The sequence below is a fragment of the Petaurus breviceps genome, unplaced genomic scaffold (assembly GCF_028583685.1).
Source record: "Petaurus breviceps papuanus isolate PSGF00001 unplaced genomic scaffold, PetGlider_PUasm1.0 456, whole genome shotgun sequence".
NCBI lineage: Eukaryota > Metazoa > Chordata > Mammalia > Diprotodontia > Petauridae > Petaurus > Petaurus breviceps.
Window position 1 is genome coordinate 943,164 of NW_027186343.1, and position 21,444 is coordinate 964,607.

The 21,444-nt window shown below is 40.0% G+C and overlaps 1 protein-coding gene across 1 annotated transcript in view; it reads right to left on the minus strand.

The window, feature by feature from the left end:
* The window catches only part of LOC138171697 (zinc finger protein 569-like), a 36,334-nt gene extending 16,758 nt beyond the window's left edge, over nt 1–19,576 (minus strand). Inside the window, exon 1 of the mRNA XM_069101341.1 lies at nt 19,431–19,576. The gene's annotated coding sequence lies outside the window, so the exon portion shown is untranslated. The remainder of the gene's footprint in view (nt 1–19,430) is intronic.
* Between the last annotated feature and the right edge of the window lie 1,868 nt (nt 19,577–21,444).

Below are 21,444 nucleotides of genomic sequence, written 5' to 3' on the forward strand. Positions count from 1 at the left end.
ACCTAATTTACCTAATTGTTAGCATTTTGGAGCATTTTTCCTTAACCTTGTATTTTTAAACTTAAATTTGTATAAATTTGTTTACATGCTGTCAACCCTGTTAGACTGTTAAGTTCCCTGAGGGCAAGAGTTGTCTTTTGCTTTTTTTTTTTTTTATCCCCAGGGCTTAGCACAGTGCCCAGTACTCTGCCCTTAGTAAATGTTTATTGTTGTAGTTGAGTCATTTCAATCAAGTTCAACTTATAGGATTTTCTTGGCAACGATAGTAGAATGTTTTATCATTTCCTTCTCCAGCTCATTTTACACATGAGGAAACTGAGACAAACAGGGTTAAGTTATTTGCCTGAATAACACAGCTAGTAAGTGTCTGATGTCACATTTAACTTAAGCCTTCCTGATTCGAGGCTCCCCATTCTATCCACTGCACCACCTAACTGCCCTTTTATTGACTGACATCCTCAAAACAACCTACTATCATCATCCCCATTCTTAGAGATAAGGAAACTGGGAAAGAGGTTAAATGACTTGCCCAGAGCTATACACATAGTAAGGGTCTGAGGTAGCATTTGAACTCAGATGTTCATTACTGTAGATCCAGCTCTCTATCCACAGGGCTACCATAAAGAGACCTAAAGAGTAGACAGAAGGTAATCCCAGAGAGGACAGTTAGCCAGTTGGCACGGTGGATAGAGGGCCAGGCCTGAAGTAAAAAAGATTCATCTTCCTGAGTTCAAATCTGACTGTGTAACCCTGGGCAAGTCACTTAACCCTGTATGCCTCAGTCCCTCATCTGCAAAATGAGCTGGAGAAGGGAATGGCAAACCATTCCAGTATCTTTGCCAAGAAAACCCCAAATGAAGTCATAAAGAGTTGGAAAGGATTGAACCGATTCAACAACAACAATCTTACACTAGCAGCTAAGGGGTCAGAAAAGGTCCCTGAAAAAGGTGTCTTTTGAGCTGAATCTTGAAAGAAGTCAAGAATTTTTATTTTTAAAATTTATGATGAATTTAATGAATGCCACCAAAAGAAAAAACATTTCCATAAACATAGCAGAAGAGAACCAGGACTGATCATAGGTGAATATCAGTTGCTATTATAGGGTTGTCCTTCATTCTTGAAAAGCACCAAAAGGATTTCATTAAGTTAGAGTCAATTACGATGTGTCCTCCTGTGACTGATCAGACCAATGTGGGCTCAGAATGCTGCACCACAGGTCAGGCAGAAATAATCCACATGAACAATTTGAGGTGGATTCTCTAAATCTGAGCATCTTGCATTTCCTTTGAGTTGTTTCAATTCTGCTTTGCTCACACAGCACAGAATCTTCTGTGACGTGGACACTCCATGCTGAGTGGTCCCAGGCCAGTGTTTCCCATGTCACACAATCAATTCCAAAGTCCTTAAGAGAGATCTTGAGAGTGTTCTCGTATCCCTTTTTCTGACCGCCATGTGAGCACTTGCCCTGTGTGAATACTCCATAGAATAGCCTTTTGGCAAGTGTACATTATGCAGTTGAACAACAACCTCAGTGTCTGGTATCTTATCCTGCCAGGTGATTTTTAGAATCTTCCTAAGACAATTCAAACGGAAGCAACGAAGTTTCCTGGCATGGCACTGGCAGACTGTCCAGGTTTCACAGGCATACAACGATGAGGTCAGCACAGGGCTCTGTAGACCATCAGTTGGGCAGTCAAACAGCTGTTCTCTCCCATTCTTTCCTTCAGAGACTCCCAAACACTGGGCTAGCTCTGGCAATGCATGTGTCAACGTGTACATCCTACAAAGTATACTGCCAAGGTAAGCAAACGTATTCAAAGTATTCAAAACTTCTGCATTTTCTGTAACTGATGGTTCCACATATGGATGGTGTGGTGGTGGCTGATGGAATACCTGTGTTTTCTCGGTGTTAACTGTTAGGCTGACGTTAGTACAAGCAGCAGAGAACTGATCCATACTTTGCATCTCAGCTGCAGAGGCTGCACCGAGTACACAAGCATCTGCAAACAGAAAACCATGCACCAACATACCTCCACTTTGGTCTTGGCTTGTAGCCTTTTCCAGCTGAAGAACTTTACCATTAGAGGAGCTGACCTTGTTGCTGTGTTTGACAATGTGGCTGAAAACATCATGCTAAAAAGCATGGGAGTAGGCACAAAGCATTGTTTCCCATTGGTGACTGAGAAAGCATGAGAATATAGTGCATTATCCAGAAACCAGGCAAGCCTGCCATCATGAAATTGATACACGATACTGATGAATTTCCCTGGGCAACCAAATTTTAACATAATTTTACATAAGCCTTCACAACTGATAGTATCAAAAGCCTTGGTCAGATCTGCATATGCTGTGTACAGACCTCTGTTCTGCTCCTGGCATTTCTCCTGGAGTTCTTGAGCAGCAAACACCACATTGACTGTTCCTTGGCCCTTTCTGAAGCCACACTGGCTCTCGGGTAGATGACCACCTTCCAGGTGAAGGGTCAGTCTATTAAGAAGGACTTTAGCAAGAATCATGCTGGGTAATGACTAAGAGAGAGACAACCCTTGCCTTCCCCCCACACTATCACAGGACACTCCTTTAGCTTTACAGAAATGGACAATGAAGGCGTACTTGAACTCCTGGGGGATAACCCTTCTCTTGCCATATAACCCAGAAAATATTAGTCAGCTTTTGTATGAGCAGTGAATTCTCTGCCTGGTGCACATCTCAGCTGGAACAGAAATAGCAGCAGGCACTTTAACACATGAGGAGCCTAATGGTATTCAACACCTCTTCTTCAGTTGGAAATTGATCTAGAGAGGGATTGATTTCAACCTGAAGTAAATAGTCAATTGCTTCAGCATTGATGATAGTCTGTTGAGAACACTTTGTAAGTGTTCAGCTCACATCTCCAAGATCACATCCTTATCACTAATCAATGTGGCTCCATCAACACTGAGTAGTTGAGATGTACCACAAGTTTTTGGTCCATAAATAGGCTCAGGGCATCATAAAAGCACTTTGGATTATTATTGGCATAAAACTGAATTTTAACTACCTTCTTACTGAGCCAAGAATCCTGCATTTCTCTAAGCTTTGCCTGTACTTTTTTTTAATGCTTTATTAACTTCTGATTTACATCATCCGTTTCCACCAGATTTTGAGTTACAAATTTTCTCCCCATTTCTCCCCCACCCACCACCCCAAAATAGCAGTCCCACAGGATATCCCCTCCTCCAATCTGCTCTCTCCCACATTTTCCCCCATACCCCTTTCCACTTTTCCAGTGGATCTCTATGCCTCAGTGCCTGCACATCCCATTTCCCAATTACATGTAAGATGGTATTAATAATAGTATACATATATATACACACACGTATACATATATATATATATATACACATATTTGAATATTTGATTTCAAAACTTTCAATTCCAGATTCATTCCCCTCCTTCCCCGTCACCCACCCCTACTGGGAAGATACGCAGTTCAGTATAGGTTGCACATGTGTGGCTAATGTAAAACAATAACATAGTAGATACATTGTAAAAGACTGATTACACTTCCCTCCCTCCCATCCCACTCTACTCTCCACTTTGATCCCATCTATTTTCAAAAGTGAGTGCTTCCAACCTCCTTCCCCCCCAGCCTACCTTCCCTTCTTTCATCCCCCCTCTTATCCCCTCCTCCCCCTATTCTCTTGGAGGGTGAGATACCCTATTTAGTGTGTATTTCACTCCCTCCTCAAGCCAAATTCAATGGGAATAAGGTTGACCCATTCCCTTTTGCCTTCCTATTCTTCCCCTCCATTGTAACCATTTTCCCTTGCCTCTTCTGTATGAGATAGTTTACCCCAATCTGTCTCTCCCCATCTCCTCTCATTATATTCCTCTCACCTCTTAATTTCACCTTTTAAGTATCATTCCTTCCTGTTAAATTGTTCCTGTGCCCTCTATCTATGTATACCTGTAAACATATATATATATATATATATATACACATTGACATATGTATTCATATGCCCATATACCCTCATATATGGACAAATATATATATTTCTAATCCCTTCAACTACTGAGAAAAGTTTCATTAGTTACAATTATTGTTTTTCCATGTAGGAATGTTAATAGTTCAACTTTGATAAGTTCCTTATGATTCCTTTTCCCTGTTTACCTTCTCATGCTTCTCTTGCTTCTTGTATCTGAATGTCAAATTTTCTATTCAACTCTGGTTTTTTCAGCAAGAATGCTTGAAAGTCCTGTATTCCACTGAATGACCATATTTTCCCCTGAAACATGATACTCAGTTTTTCTGGGTAGGTGACTCTTGGTTTTAATCCCAGCTCCTTTGCCCTCTGGAATATTATATTCCAAGCCCTTCGATCCCTCAGTGTAGAAGCTGCCAGATCCTGGGTTATCCTGATTGTGTTTCCACAATATTCAAATTGTTTCTTCCTGGCTGCTTGTAATATTCTCTCCTTAATCTGGGAATTCCAGAACCTGGCTATAATATTCTTAAGAGTTTTCTTTTTGGGATCTTTTTCAGGAGGTGATCGGTGGATTCTTTCAACCTCTATTTTGCCCTCTGGTACTAAAACATCAGGGCAGTTTTCTTTGAGAACTTCCTGGAGGATGATTTCTAGGTTCTTACTTTGGTCATGGCTTTCAGGCAGTCCAATAATTTTTAAATTATCTCTCCTGGATCTATTTTCCAGGTCAGTGGTTTTTCCCATGAGATATTTCACATTGCCTTCTATTCTTTCATTTGTTTGGATCTGTTTAACAGCATCTTGATTTCTCATAAAGTCATTAGCTTCCATTTGCTCCAATATAATTCTGAAGCAATGATTTTCCTCATTGAGTTTTTGAGATTCTTTTTCCATCAGGCAAATTCGGCTTTTTAAGGCATTCTTCTCCTCATTGCGTTTTTGGGCCTCCTTTGCCATTTGAGTCAGTCTGTTTTTTAAGGTATTATTTTCCTCAGTCAGGCTGTTGACTCTCACTTCATAATTTTCTTGCATTGTTCTCATTTCTCTTCCCAATTTTTCCTCCACTTCTCTTATTTGGTTTTCAAAATCTTTCTTAAGGTCCTCTATGGCCTGTAACCAGCTTGTATTTTCCTTTGAAGCTTTTGGTGCAGGAGTTCTGACTTCACTGCTTTCCTCCTGTTCCATGCTTTGCTCCTTTTTGTCCCCAAAATAGGAGTGTTGTTGGAATCTTCTGTTTGCTTTGTTTCCTTTGCCTGCTCATTTTGCCACTCAATTACTTGACTTATGGGCTTTTTGCCACAGTAGGACTCTGCCACCAGATAGGGGAGCTTTCGTCCCAAACGCTGAGGTTTTCTCAGCTACCGCAGGTATTAGATGGGTGCCCTCTCTGAGGTCTCCACACGCTCTGGCAAGCTGGACACATACCCCAGAACCTCCACCCTAGACTGCAATCCAGATCCAAGCAGGTTAAAGCAAGAGCGATTACCCCTCAGACTGGTGCTTGGTCCCCCTACACTCTGCAGGCCAAGAGCTGAAGCCACCACGTGGCACTGGCTGGTTGTGCCGGCGTCTCAGCGGCTTTTCGCCCTGGAGGTAAAAGCCACGCACTCCCACTTACTGGTCCCAAAGTCCAGACTGTACTGACCGCTCACTTTGTCCTTTGGTCTATGTGTTGATAAATCTGGAAATGGCCACAGCTGCTGCTGATCTGTAGTCCCTCTGGCACGGCTAGTCAGGCCTGCCCTGGGGGCGTGGGTCTGGGCTCAGCTCCCAGAGCGCTGTGCTGGATTCCTGCCAGCCTGCCAGGCTGTCCTCAGCCGGACGTTAACTTCTCTGTGTCATTTTGTGGGTTCTGCAGCTCCAAAGTTTGTTTAGAGTCCCCTTTTTACATGGATTGGGGAGGGTGGAAGCTGGAGCTGCGGGAAGGTCGTGCTTCTACTCCTGTACTTTACTTTTGACGGGAGTTAAACGCTGCCTTGTTAGAGATGGATGAATTATCCTGCTGGCAAACCCGATGGAATTCTCATTTTCATTTAGCGGTTTTTGAGTTTCCCCATCATTTCTGTCAAACCAGTGTTGATGTTTCCAAGTGTTTTGACAAGATGAGCAAATGCAATGCTGCACAACAAATCTCTGAAAACTGCCCATTCCTTTTCTGCTCCACTGTTGCCAACTGTGTTTTGGCTCAGCTTTCCCTCCAAGTTAGCAACAGACTGTTCATTTCCAGAGAAGCACTCTAATTTGTCAACATTAATTATTCTGATAGTCATTTTGCCTTGGGGGCCACCACTTTCATTGAATTGGAACATTTAGCCTGAAGAGGATAAGTCTATGATCAATACAGCACTCTGTGCCAACACTGCCTTTATAACTCTCGCATTCTGCCCATCTCTTCTCTTTATAATCACATAGTCTATTAAAGGCCAATACTTGAAGCAAGGGTACATCCATGAAGTTTTATTGCATTAAGGTAAATGGAAAACAGTGTTGGTGATGAGATCATGAGATGCACAAGTCCTCAGTGGCAAGTGACTATTGCTGTTGCTGGTTCGAACTCCACTGCTCCTGAGGACTCCCTACCATGTCTGGTAATGAGTCTACTCTAGCATTAAAGTCTCTGAGAATTATAAACTTATCCTCTTTTGGTACATTGATGATTAGGGTCTCTAGATCTTCATAAAATTTTACTTTGCCCTCATCAGGGTTTGTCATGTTGGGAACATAGGCACTGATGATGGTGGTGTGGCATTTTCCTGCAAGTGCCGATCAGCTGTCAAGAGCCTGTTGTTCACTTCTTTTGGTAGGCATACAAGCTTGCTGACTAGATTAGTTTTGATTGCAAAACCCACACCAGTTTCACAGCACTCCCCTTCACTGCAGCCACTCCAGGACATATATTCTGTTCCAGTTTCAGTAAGCTGGTCTTCATTTGCCAGTCTTGTTTCACTCAGGGCTGTTATCGGGATGTGGCTACCTGCTGAGTTCTCTTACAACAAGAGCTGTTTGTCTTTCAGGTCTACTTGGATTTTGTATTGTCTATACATATGCACACGTTCCATGTACCAATGGTGAGTGGAATTAGCTTTAAAGTGTTTGTACATTTTAAAAATTTCAAATGCAGGGTGGGATCCCTGCCTGACATGCTAATCAGGCCAGGGTTGGGTAAGCAGTATGATCCTTAAAAGACTTCTTAGACATCCGTGGGGCTGCCAAACCCCACTGCTTCTTCCAGCAAGATGACATCCCTATGGCCCAGGCTGCCTGCATTCACAGTTGTGACTACAGCTCCCAGTGTATCTGCACCTGCTGCTTCGTCAATTTCCTGTCACCACAGTACTTTGAGATAGGTAAAAATGGTACAATAGTATGGGTGATGTCTTTTGATTTATGCACAAACTGGATTTAAGTGCGGCAGAGTTGCACAAAGTCACAGGTGTCACTCTCTCCTTCAGTCATGGTCCAGTGGCAGGACAGTCAAAATGACTAGTGATGGCTTGAGATGCAGAGGATGATCCTGGCATCTTCAATGTCTAACCAGCCCTAAGTGCTCCACTGTTCTCCTCTGCCCATTCCAGCAGGAGATATCTTCACATGCTTGGGGTAGACACCCCCCTAACTCACCAATGGGTGAGATCCCTGTTACCCTCAATCTGGTTCAGCCTGTCTACTAAAACGGTTTACCAGGGTGTGGCTGCTACACATGGTACAGCTTCTTGGAGCCACAGGTAAGTTAGGTGAGCCCTATACCCCAGCTGCTTAATAGTTTCTTAAAACCATATGATTATTTCAACATTTCTTTTTAAAACTGTTCAGCTGGTCTATGTATCTTTCTGAAAGTCCTTCTTTTCCCTTCTGGATGTGTGGAGAAAATACTTCAATGACTTTTTCCTTTTTATTTGTGTGTGTGTGTGTGTGTGTGTGTGTGTGTGTATGAGGATTGGTAGAAGTATAAACATTGGGGCAGAATTACCCTTAATTAGAGGAAGCTAGTGACTCGATAGTTAGAATCTTTAGCCTGGAGTCTCAAAGATCTGAGTTCTAATCTGGCTTGAGACACTTACTAGTTGTGTGACCCTGAGCAAGTCACTTAACCACTGTCTACCTCAGTGTCTTCAGCTGTTAAATAAAAAGCATCCACCTCATAGGATTGTCATAAGGACTGTCAAAAGTGGATGTCTGGGAAAAATAACTGACTCCACTTTTCCTATTATTATACTTCGTCTTAAACCTAGTACCTCTTTTATAGGTACTCAATGCCTCCTTCAGTACCTCCTTCTCCCTATTAGAGAAGAAAACTCAGAACACTTGGAATACTTCCATGAATTCACCCCCTTCACTCATTTGCTTTTTCTTGATCTGACTTTCTGCTCTCTTCTTTTTTTTTTTTATCAGAATAGGTAAAATTACCAATTTTATTAGTCTTTTCAAAGAACCAGCTTTTAGTTTTATTAATCATTTCTAAGGTTTTTCATTTTTAATTTGTCTACTTCCCATTTAATTTTAATATTTCCTCTTTTGTGCTTAACTTAGGCTTGTTAATTTGTTCATTTTCTAATTTTTAAAGTTGTAAATTTGGTTTATTAATTCATTCTTTTATAATTTTGCTAATGCATGTTTGTATGATTTTCCCTCTGAGTCCTGCTTTAGTTGCATTTCTGAAATTCTGGTTTGTTGTTTAATAATGATTTTATTTTTACATAATTATTATATTTAGGGTCTCTTCCTTGACTCATTCATTATAAGATTTCATGATTTAGTATTAATTTGGTTCTGTATCTTTTAATTGTGGTTCCTGAACTAATTTATATGTATTACATTATGGTCTGTAAGGGATATATTAATTTCTTTTTTTTTGGAGGGCAATTGGGGTTAAGTGACTTGCCCAAGGTCATACAGCTAGTTTTTGTGTTAAGTGTCTGAGGCCAGATTTAAACTCAGGTCCTCCTGACTCCAGGGCCAGTGCTCTATTCACTGCGCCACCTAGCCAAGCCTGATATAGTAATTTCTTTCTTTTTTTTTGCCTTTTGGAGGGCAATTGGGGTTAAGTGACTTGCCCAAGGTCACACGGCTAGTTTTTTGTGTGTCTGAGGCTGGAACCGAATTTGGTTCCTTCTGACTCCGGGGCCAGCACTTTCCTCACTGTGCCACCTAGCCACCCCGATACATTAATTTCTTAAGCCTTTTTGCCTTTATTTGCAATATCTCTGCTCTAGAACATAGGCAGTTCTGTAACAGTCCTATGCGGTGCAAAGAAATAAATTTATTCTTTGCTGTCCCACTTAGAAGATGCCATAAGATTTTAAATTCTATTTTCTCTAGAATCTATCTTTCTGTTAGATTTATCTAAAACTGACAGAGGAATACTGAAGACTCCTGTCAATATTGTACCGATATCTGTTTCCCTGATGATCAGGTGTTTCCTTTACAAATCTGGATATGAAGGCATTTGGAGTATATACTTATTACTGACACTGACTTTGTTGTCTGGTACCATTCAGCATACTATTATGTCCTTGTTTTTGCTCCTGTGCAGTTGTTTCACTCAGATCTGTCTCTTTATGATCTCATTTGGCATCTTCTTTGCAAAGATACTGGAGTGGTTTGCTGTTTCCTTATCCAGCTCATTTTACAGATAAGCAACTGAGGCAAACAGGGTTAAGTGACTTGCCCAAGGTCACATGGCTAATAAGTTACTGAGGCCATATTTGAACTCATCAAAATGTCTTCCTGATTTTAAACCATGCTTTGTCCACTTTGCCACCTAGCTGGTTTATCCTTTTTTATTTTTTGAATATTTATTTTTGCTTTGTCAGATACCATGATGGCAACTGCTGTTTCTTTTAATTCACTTGATGCATAATAAAATTTTCTCCCATTTTCTCAGTTTTATTTTGTGAATGTCTTTTTTTTTCACATATTGTTTCTTTTAAGCAACAGATTGCAGGGTTTTGTTTTCTTATTCAACCTGTCACTTTTTCATTTTATTGGCTTGTGTAATCCATTCGCATTTTTAAATTTTTAGTAAGTTTTTATTGATATTTTCTGTTCCTTACATCACCACAGTATCCCATGTATTCTTCCCTATTCCTTTTCCCAAGAACCATCTCATATCACAAATAGCATTTTTTTTTTGGAGGGCAATTGGGGTTAAGTGACTTGCCCAAAGTCAAATGGCTAGAAAGTGTGTCAAGTGTCTGAGGCCAGAATTGAACTCAGGTCCATCCTGACTCCAGGACAGGTGTTCTATTCACTGTGCCACCCGGCCGCCCTGCATTTTTGTAGAGGAAAAAAATGTGAGAATACCAAATCAATACATTGAAAAAGTCCAAAAATATGAAATATATAATACTTGTTGACCTTCCCTCTTGAAGAAGAGGTAGGTTGGGGAATGAATTCTCATTTCTGTTCATTAGAATTGCACTATCTTTATTATTTTATTACATTTAATTTTTATTTCTTGGTAGATCATTTTTTTCCATTAAATATTGTTGCAGTTCTTGCATATCTTGTCTTCTTGGCTTGTGCTTATTTCACTCTCCATCAGTTCACAGAGATTATTCCATGCTTCTGTATCGTCACACATATAATTTCTTACAGCACATTAGTATTCGTACACCACAATTTGCTTAGTTATTCGCCTATCTATTCATATTTAAAGATATAAGCTGGGGTTATATTTGCTCCCATCTGTCTCTGAAATTTTTTCCAGTTATGATTGTTTTCCCTCTTCTGTTATAAAAACAGCATTTGTAAAACAGGGTATTAATGCTGCTTCATTTATTTCTTTTATCTTTTTTAGACCTAAATGTTAAAACTTAAATACATAATAAGAAAAAAACAACATACTATAAACTTAAATATAAAATAAGAAAAGAAAAAAAAAACACATCATGTGCACAGCAGAATGCAAGGATTCAAAATATATAGCAATAAATTTCTATTTCAAGAAAGCCTATATAATAAATACTATGTATTATGTTGAGAGAGCTGCCCATCTTTTCTTTGCTTCCCTCTAAGCTTTCTTTTGTTCCCTGTTGTACACTTTTTACTTTATTCTCTTTCTCCTTACTTCTCCCTACCCCACCAGAAAGCTACAATTAAGTCTGGATATATTTATGTATAGATATACACATAATATATATAGTATATATACACATAATACATATATAAACATATGCTTTCCCTAACAGATTCTACTCCTAATCTTTGTTTTTATGTTTGTACATACCTCTTATTTCCTATCTCCTCTACTTTACTTCTACCAGTTCCCTGGCCCTCCTATTAGTTAACCTACCCCCCTCCAAAGATCCCTCCCTTATCTTCCCATTAATCTAAGTCCCTCTCTATATCCCCCCTTTAACCTATTCCCTCACCCTCCCCTCTAAAGATCCCTCTCTCATCCTCTCCCCCTTCCCTATTCCCTTAGTCTTTTATTTCTTTCTATATTTAGAAGACTTTTGTACTCTTCTATATGTATAAGTATTGTTCTCTCTTGAACCTATTCCCAATGAAAGTAGGTTTCCAGACCTATCAGCCTTCCTCCCCCATCTAATTCCTCTGTGTCAGGTTCTTACTCTCAAACCTCATTTGTATAAGATAATTACTCTTTTTAGCTGCTCCTGAACAGTTTTACTTTTAGAAGTCACATCCAGTTACTTTACTATAATCTTTCTTTAAGGTGATCTTATTCCCACTGGCTCCCTGCCCTGCTCCTCTCCCCCCCACCCTTGTTCAATTGCCCCTATTGTCATTTATTTAGTTTTGGACATGCTAAGTTTAAGACATCTACTGGACATCCAACTAAAGATGTCTAAAAGGCAGCTGGAGATGTCAGATTGGAGGTCAGGGCAAGATAGGTATATTTGAAAATCACCATAGAGGTAGTAATTAAGTCCATGGGAGCTGATGACATGACTACATGAAGTAATGTAGAGTGAGAAGAAAAGAGAGCCTAGGACAGAAGAACCCTGTGAGATACCTACAGTACAGAGTGTGCCCCTTGTAGGGTTAATGGAATATAAGATCTTTCCTGTCCATTAATAAGTCTATGTGACCACATGTGTTCCTTTTTCCCTTGGAACATGGGCTGTGATTCCCCGGTCTAAAGGTACACTGGTATTTACAACTACTCAAAAAGAGATTAAAGGAGACTGTGGTGCTAGCACTAGATGCAGATCCAGATGCTTTCTGGCAACTCCATTGCCTATACTTGTTTCTGGATCATAGTTCAAGGATGAAGAGGAGCACTTACAGTAAAGAGGGAGTGGGAGACCTGAAAGGCAATATCCCTCCCAACCCCCAAAGGATCAGGGAAGAATAGTACTGTTCTTACTGGTTAAGGACCAGAGTACAGACAAAGAAAGCAGTAACCACACCTCTCCCCAGATCATACCACCTTGGAAACACCAAAAATTTAGAATCCCCCAGAATTATCTCTGAAAATGGTGCTACAAAAAACCCTGAAGCTTGAGACAGTGTTTCTCCATCCCCAACTCCACACCCAGGAATAGATCATGACATTAACATAAAGTTCCAAATCAAGAAACAGGATGGAAAAATGAGCAAAAACCAAAAAAGAACCTGGTCACAAAAAGCTACAGGGAAGAACATGATACATACTCAGAAGAAGACAATGAAGTCAAAATTCCTATAAGCAAAGCTTCAAAGAAAACTGTGAATTGGACAGGAGTTTAAAAAAGAACTCTTAGAAGAACTAAAAAATGATTTTCAAAATCAGTGGTAGTAAAAAAAATGAGGTAAAGAAATGAAAGCAAAGGAAGAAAATTACGAAAAGACAATTAACAACTTGGTAAAAGATGTTCAAAAATACTAAAGAAAATAACAACTTAAAAACCAGAATAGGTCAAATGGTTAAAAACAAACACAAAAAATTCACTGAAGAAAGAGAATTCCTTTAAAAAATTGGCTAAATGGATAAAGCAGTACAAAAACTCACTAAAAAACATTCATTAAAAATAAGAATCAGCAAACAGAAGCTAATGACTCCATGAGAATCAAAAAACAATGAAAGAAAGTCAGAAGAATGAAAAAAAAATGAAGAAAACATGAAATATCTCACCAGAAGAACTGACCTGGAAAATAAAGAGATCTAATATAAGAATTAATGGAGTACCTGAAAGTCATGACCAAAAGAGAGACTAAAGAACATATTAAGAAATTATCAAGGAAAATTGCCCTGATATCCTAGAACCAAAAAGATAAACTAGAAACGGAAAGAATCCATAAATTATCTCTTGAAAGAGATCCCAAAATGAAAACTCCAAGGAATATTATAGTCAAATTCCAGAGATCCCAGATCAAAAAGAAAATAATAAAAGCAGGAAAAAATACATCATTTAAATACTGTGGAAGCATAGTCAAGGTCACATAAGATTTGGCAGCTACAACATTAAAGAAGTAGCGGTCCTGAAATATGATATTTTGGAAGGAATAAGAATTGGGATTACAACCAAGAATAACCTACCCAGGAAAACTGAGAATAATCCATAAAGGGGAAAAATTTAAATTAAATGAAATAGAGGACTTGCAAGCATTCACGATAAAAAGACCAGAATTGAATAGAAAATCTGACTTAGAAAGACAAAAATAAAGAGAAGCACAAAAAGGTAAATGTGAAAGAGCAATCAAAAGGAACTCAATAAAGGTAAGTCATTTCCTTTCTGTAGGGAAGATGATACATGTATCATCTAAGACCTTTATCATTATTACAAAAGTTAGCAATATTTTACATAGAAAGAGAATGTGGGAATGAGATGATTATATTGGGATAATGTAAAGAAAAAAAGAATAGGCAGGAGAGAAGGGGAAAGAAGAGAAAGAATGGGAAAATTGTCTTACATAAAAGAGTGACACAAAGAAAAGCTTTGGAGGGGAGGGCGACTTGACCCTCATTCACATCTAAATTGGTTCAAAGAGAGAAAAAAATATACACAAACTTAATTGGTAATAGAAGTCTATATTATCCAACAGGGAAGAAGAAGGAAAAGGAACAAGAGAAAAATGAGGTGGGGATCACAAAAAGGAAGGGGAATAAAAGAAGGCAGTGGTTAGAAGCAAAGCAGACTTTACAGGAGGGACAAGATAAAAGAGGATAGAGAGAGAGGGAGAGAAATAAACAGAAGAAAATAAGATGGAGGGAAATGCATAGTTAGTGATCATAACTGTGAAAATGAATGGATGAATTCACCCATAAAATGGAAGCAAACAGCAGAATGAATTAAAAACCGGAATCCAACAACACATTCTTTACAAGAAACACACCTGCAACAGGAACACACACACACACACACACACACACACACACACACACAGAGTTAAAATAAGGGACTAAAGCAGAATCTATTATGCTTCAGCTGAAGGTTAAAAAAAAAGTTAGCAATCACAACTTCCAATAAAGCAAAAGTAAAAATAGATCTAATTAAAAGGGATAAAGAGGGGCGGCCAGGTAGCACAGCGAGTAAGAGCACCGGCTTCAGTGTTGAGAAGACCTGGAGATCAAATCCCGGGCTCAGACACTTAGCACCCACCCAGAAACACCTGGCCGTGTAACCTTGAGCAAGTTACTTGACCCCAATTGCTTAGGGGCGGCCAGGTGGCTCAGCGAGTAAGAGCACCGGCTCCAGTGTCGGCATGACCTGGATCAAATCCGGCCTCAGGTACTCAGCACCACACCCAGACATAACTGGCCATGTAACCTTGAGCAAGTTACTTAACCCCGATTGCTTTAAAAAAAAAAAAAAAAGGGGATAAAGAGGGAAATTACATCTTGTTAAAAGGCACCATAGACAATGAAGTAACATCACCACAAAACATACTGTACCAAATGGCATAGCACCCAAATTCTTAAAAGAAATGTTAAATGAATTATAAGAGAAAATAGAGAATATAACTATGCTAATGAGGGACCTCAAACTTCTCCTCTCAGAGGTAGATAAATCTTACCATAAAATAAATAAGAAAAAAAGTCAAGGAGATGAATAGAATCTTAGAAAAGCTAAATATTAAGAGACCGTTAAGAAAAGTGAATGGGAATAAAAAGGAGTTTACCTTTTTCACAGCTGTACATGGTACTTCAGAAAAAAATGACCATTAGGGCACAGAAACCTCACAACCAAAGGCAAAAAAGTAGAAATGTTAAATATATCCTTTCAGAACATAATGCAATAAAAATTCAGTTTAATAAAGGGCCATGGAAGTATGGTTAAAAGTTCACTGGAAAATAAATAATCTAATCCTAAAAAATGAGTGAGTTAAAGAACAAATGATAGAAACAATCGATAATTTCACTAAAAAGAATAATAACAATGAGACAATATTCCAAAACTTCAGGATGAAGCCAAAGAAATACTCAGGGGAAAATTTATATCCCTACATGTCTACATCAATAAAAGAGAGAAAGAACAGATAAAAGAATTTGGCATGCCACTAAAAAAACTAGAAAAAGAACAAATTAAAAATTCCCAATTAAACACCAACAATAGAAATCCTGAAAATTAAAGGAGAGTAATAAAACTGAAAGAAAAAAAAATCCACTGAACTAATAAATAAAACCACACCAAAAAAAAAAACCCAATAAAATATATAAACCATTGGTTAATTTGATTTAAATAAAGGAGAAAAGCTTTGTTGTTAAGGGAAACAATACAGAGCAGTAGACTTATACTGTGGGCAGCTGAACTTTATTAGTTCCTTTGATATCTCTAAAACAAAGTTCCAAATCACTGCAACAAAATTATGAGTTTACTTCAAGTAACACACAAGACTCTTAGCAGGCAGGTCATCCACAGTGAAGCTTGGATTAGCTGTTGCCTTTCCTTCATGCTATAAAGAGCATGCTCTAGAATTGTAAAGCATTTCCTGTCCTGAGATTCTATTGCACAGAATCTAATTAAGGAAAATTTTAAATTAAAAAAAATAAATAAATTAGTAAAATGAAAAAATGAAGATGAAATTAAAGCAATTATTAGGAGTTATTTTGCCCAATTATATACCAGTAAAACTGACGATCTAAGTGAAATGCATGAAAATTTACAAAAAATATAAACTACTCAGATTAATAGGAAAGGAAACAGAATATTTAAATAACCTTAGAAAAGGAAATGGAACAAGTCATCAATGAGCTACCCCCCAAAAAATCCCCAGGACCAGATAGATTCACAAAGTGAATTCTACCAAATATTTAAGGAACAATTAATATCAATACCTATATAAACAATTTGAAAAACTAGGTTAAGAGGAGTTCTGCCAAATTCTTTCCTGACACAAATAAAATTTGGATACCATTGAGAGCTAAAATGGAAAAATAAAACTTAATAACTTAATAATTACTAATGCAAAAAATTTTAATAAAATACTATTAAGGAGATTGTAGCAATATATCACAAAAATCATATGCACTATTAAGGAAAATCAATATGTGATTATATTATTTAATAACCATCTGTGAATCCATCCATTTCCTCAAACCCAGCTTCTGAAAGTCAGGCAGTTTCAGAAGGGCTTAAGTGAATAAGGTAATTACTACCTGGGCAGCGACCCTTGCATCTGTTAACCCCATACCCAAAAGCCAGTTTGAACTAAGGCCCACCTCCAGGGGATGATTCCCGTCATTCTAATCAATGGTTAGGATGACCTGTTCTGCAACAGAGACACTAAGTCAGTGAAAAACTGATAGGGATGGCTTAGGTTTTTCTAGCCAAGATTACTAGAGGTAACTGGGTCAAAGGGGCATCTAGCATTCCTTGAGTTTTAGGGGCATTATCAATCACATCTGAAGGCCAGCTCACTTTCCATAGGAAGAGATCAATTCTGAGGATTAGTCTTGCCCCCTAACAAGGAAGTACTAGGGAGGAGTTGAAAACAGTGAACCCACCTCCTTATTAAAATACTCACCAATCAGAAGGTAGCCACACCTAGGTTTAAAAGGTGCTGTGGGCCCTCCCTCCAAGTCTTTGGCACAAATGGAGTTTGGCTTTGTTACTAGGCTGCATTCAACTGCTAATAAAGGATATCTTGCTCAGAGAACTGCTCTGTCCTTTGTTAAATTCCATTTGCAACACTAACACCAGGTGGGATTTATAACAGGAACACGGAGTTACTTCAGTATTAAGAAAGCTATTAGCCTAACCGACCATATCAATAACAAAAACGATATAATTATATCAATAGATGCAAAAAAAGGGTTTGACAACACATACCACCTATTCCTATCAGAACACTAAAAAGCATAGGAATCAATGGAACCTTTCTTGAAATGATAAGTAGTGTCTATCTTAAACCTAGCGCATTACCTGTAATGGGGATAAATTTGATGCCTTCCCAATAAGATTAGTACTGAAGCACTTATCACCAGTATTATTCAATATTATATTAGAAATGCTAGCCATAGTGAAAGACAAGAAAAAGAAACTGAAGAGAAAAAAGGGCAAATGAGGAATCAAAACTATCACTCTTTGCAAATGATATGATGGTATACTTAGAGAACCCTAGAGAATCAACTAAAAAACTATGTGAAACAACTTCCACAAAGTTACAGTATATAAAATAAACCCATACAGATCACTGGCATTTCTATATACTATCAACAAAATCCAGCAGCAGGAGATAGAGAAGCTCCACTTAAAATAACTGTAGACAATATAAACTATTTGGGAGTCTTTCTGCCAAGAGAAACCCATGGTCATATGAACACAACTACAAAACACTTTTCACACAAATTAAGACAGATTTAAGCAATCGGAAAAATATCAATTGCCCATGAGTAGGCCAAGCTGGTATAATAATAATAATGACATTTCTACCTAAGTGAATTTTTTTATTCAGTGCCATACCAATCAAATTATCAAAAAAATTATTCTATAGAGCTAGAAAAATAGCAACAGCATTCATCTGGAAAAACAAAAGGTTAAAAATATCAAGAGAATAAGAAAAAAATTTGAAGTATGGCAGCCTAGGATTTCCAGATTTCAAACTATATTACAGAGCAATAATCGTCAGGACAATCTGGTACTGGCTAAGAAATAACATTAAGGATAAGTGGAATAGATTAGGTAACCAATATACAGTAGTAAATAACCATAGTTATATAGCATTTGATAAATCAAAACCCAAGCTTTTCGAGTAAAAACTCAACATTTAACAAAATTGCTGGTAAAATTGTAAGCAGTTTGGCAGAAACTAAACACAGACCAACATCTCACACCATATACCAAGTACAGTCAAATTGGATAAATGATGTACACATAGAAGGTGGTGAGATAAGTAAATTAGGGGAATATGGAAAAATGTATCTCTGGATGAGGGAAGAGTCTGATCAAACTAAAGATAGAGAGGATTAGAAGTAGTAAAATGGATTTTGATTACATGAAATTAAAAGGCTTTTGCAGAAACAAAAACAATGCAGTCAAAATTAGAAGGAAAACAGGAAACTGGAGGAAGGGGGATTTTACAATAAGTTTTTCTGATAAAGGTCTCATCTACACAACTGATCCAAATGTATAAAAATAACAGCCCTCAACTGATAAATGAGCAATGGATGTGAACAGGTTGTTTTCAGAGCAATTCAAAACTATCAATAATCACATGAAAAACTGCCCTAAATCACTGCTGATTAGAGAAAAACAAATTAATGTAACTGAGTTACCAACTGGTTAACATGACAGAAAAAGAAAATGAGAAATGCTGGAAGGGATGTGGAAAAATTGGAACTCTAATGCATTGTTGGTGCAATTGTAAACTAATCCAATCATGCTGAAGAATCATTTGAAACTATGGCCCCCAACCTATAAAAGTTCATATATCCTTTGACCCAGCAATACTACTACTGTCTTAAACCCAAGGACATTTTTAAAATGGAGGTGGGGGTGGAAGTGACAGACCTATTTGTTGTTGTTTGTGTTTTTTGGAGGGGGGAAGGCAGAGCAATTGGAGTTAAGTGACTTGCCCAAGGTCACAAAGCTAGTAAGTGCTAAGTGTGTGAGGCCTAATTTGAACTCAGGTCCCGCTGACTCCAAGGCCCTGCTGCCCCCAGACAGACTTATTTGTTTAAAATTATTTATAGCAGCTCTTTGTTGTGGCAAAGAACTGGAAACTGAGGTGATGACCATCAATTGGGGAATGGCTGAACAAGCTGTGGTATGTGATTGTGATTACATACTATTGTGCTGTAAGAAATGACAAGAAGGATGGGCTGAGAAAAATCTGGGAAAATTTACATTTCGAAATCAAATTTATTTTTTAAAATAATTGTTAAATGTTTACATGTAATTGTGAATATTTTTTAAAAGGCTTCTCCCCCACCACACAGTGGTCACACCCTTCCCCTCGGGGCCCCTTCCCCCTAGACGGCAGCAGCCCCTCGGCCCCTCCTGCTTCCACGCCCCCCCCCCCCCGTCCCTCCCTATCTGCCCTCCTACGCTAGCAGGGGCTGCTCCCCCGGACCTGATCACGCGGGGCGTGGGCGGCACCGCACGAACACGCACGAACTCAACGGCTCAGGAACCTCTTCCAGCTCCGAAGACTCGGGCGCACCCCTCCCCCCAGGCCGAGCGACGACGCATGCGCCCAGACCTACGTTTCCCAGAATTCTCACAAAGTCGCTTTAAATCCCCGCCCCCTTCACTTTATGACCCAATTTGTAACAGGTTAGAGAGAATGTGGCTGCCCCAGAAATTCCCGATTGTAAACAAGATGGTAAACCGGGGCAAAGGCGATCTGGACCGGGAACGGCTTAACTCTTTCCTAGCACTTGGCCAGGAAGGGCGGAGCAGAAGCTCACGGAGATCGCTTGACCGCCAATCAGAAGGCACGGTACCTTCTCGTCATCAGAAAAATGTTACCCTCCCGCCTATCAGAGGGTGTGATAGCTGCCACCAATCAGAGGGCACGCTACCCTTCACCAATCAGAGGACACGCTATCCTTCACCAATCAGAGGGCTCATATCCCTCCTCTCTCCCAGGAGAGCCGCCTGATGGGGCGGAGCTTGGATACCTGAGGGTAGGCCAGGGATGGGGGCGGGGCCTCTGGCCCGGAGGCGGGCCGGGGCTTCCGGTTATGGCCCTGAGCGCCATTGGAGGCTTGCAGGGCTCCCCGGTGGGGCGGGGCTCTAGGGCTGGGAGGGGCCGCCCAGAGACCAGCCCTGAGCTGAGCTCTTGGGGCTGAGCCCCGCCCCCTCCCAGGAGCGGTCCCGTAGGGTCCTATCCCAGCCTCGGCCCGCACCGCCTCCTCCTCAGGCCGGACCTTGTCCCGAGGGCGGCGCCGGGGGCTTCGTGAGCCCGAGGGGTCTCACCCTGCCTCGGGGCTAGCGCAGAGGCGCGTCCTCCTCCGCTGCTCCGCCCGAAGAGGAGAGGGATGGCCCCTGGAGCTCGGAGGCGGCCCTGGCAGGTGAGTGCGGGATGCGGCGGTAACTGCAGCGCTCCGCCCTGTGTACCTGGATCTGTTGGATCAGCTCCTTTTCATGTCCGGCCACAACCCCCCCCCCCCCCAACTTGCTCCTGTTTGTGGTGACAGCTGACTTAATTCATTAGTCTCTTACACAGACATCATTTCTTTAAATTTATTTATTTTTCTTTTTGTTTTTTTGAAGGGGGAAGGCAGGGCAATTGGACTTAAGTGACTTGCCCAAGGTCACACGGCTAGTAAGTGTTAAGTGTCTGAGGTCGGATTTTGAACTCAGGTCCTCCTGCCTCCAGGGCCGGGGTTCTATTCACTGCGCCACCTAGCCGCCCCAACAGACATCATTTCTTTGCTCTCTTCTTGCATTCCTTGCGTGCACACACCTCTTCTTCCCCGTCCTCTATCTCTTTTTCCAAAGTTCTCTCTTATAACAACTGAAAGGAGCCCTGACGTCTCCCCAGCTGTTTTCCTTTGCCAGGTTGTAGTCAGAGTAGAAATCGTCCCCCTGATCCATCTACCCTGTATTACTTCATACAAATCTACTAGGTGTCTGAATGAATCCCTCTAATTTGCCATTTCTTAGTTCAAGTCAAAAAGCATTTAGAAAGTGGCTCCTCTGTGCCAGGCACTGTTCAAACCTTGTGTGGATACAAAGGAAGGAGGAATAGGTCCCTGCCTTTAAGGAGCTCGTAATCTAATGTAGGAGACTCCGCTGAAGCACCTGTGTCCGTAAAAGCGCTAGACAATCTAGGTGGAAGAGGAAGGATCTAGATTTCCCAGGGCCAGGAAAACTCTTTTTAGAAGGTGAGATTTGAGCTGAGACTTGAAGGAAGCCTGGAGGTGAGGAGGGAGAGCATTCCAAGCATGAGAGCCAGTCTGTAGAGAGAGGCACAGACTCAGGGCATGGAGGGTCTTAACCAAGTATCAGCCGGGAGGGCAGTGGCAGTGAGTCAGAGTAGAACTTGGAGCAGGGAGTAAGATGTAAGCAGAGTGCAAATTTACTTGGACCTAGTTATGTGGCGCCTTCTGTATTCCAAGTGCATTATAAATAATACCATA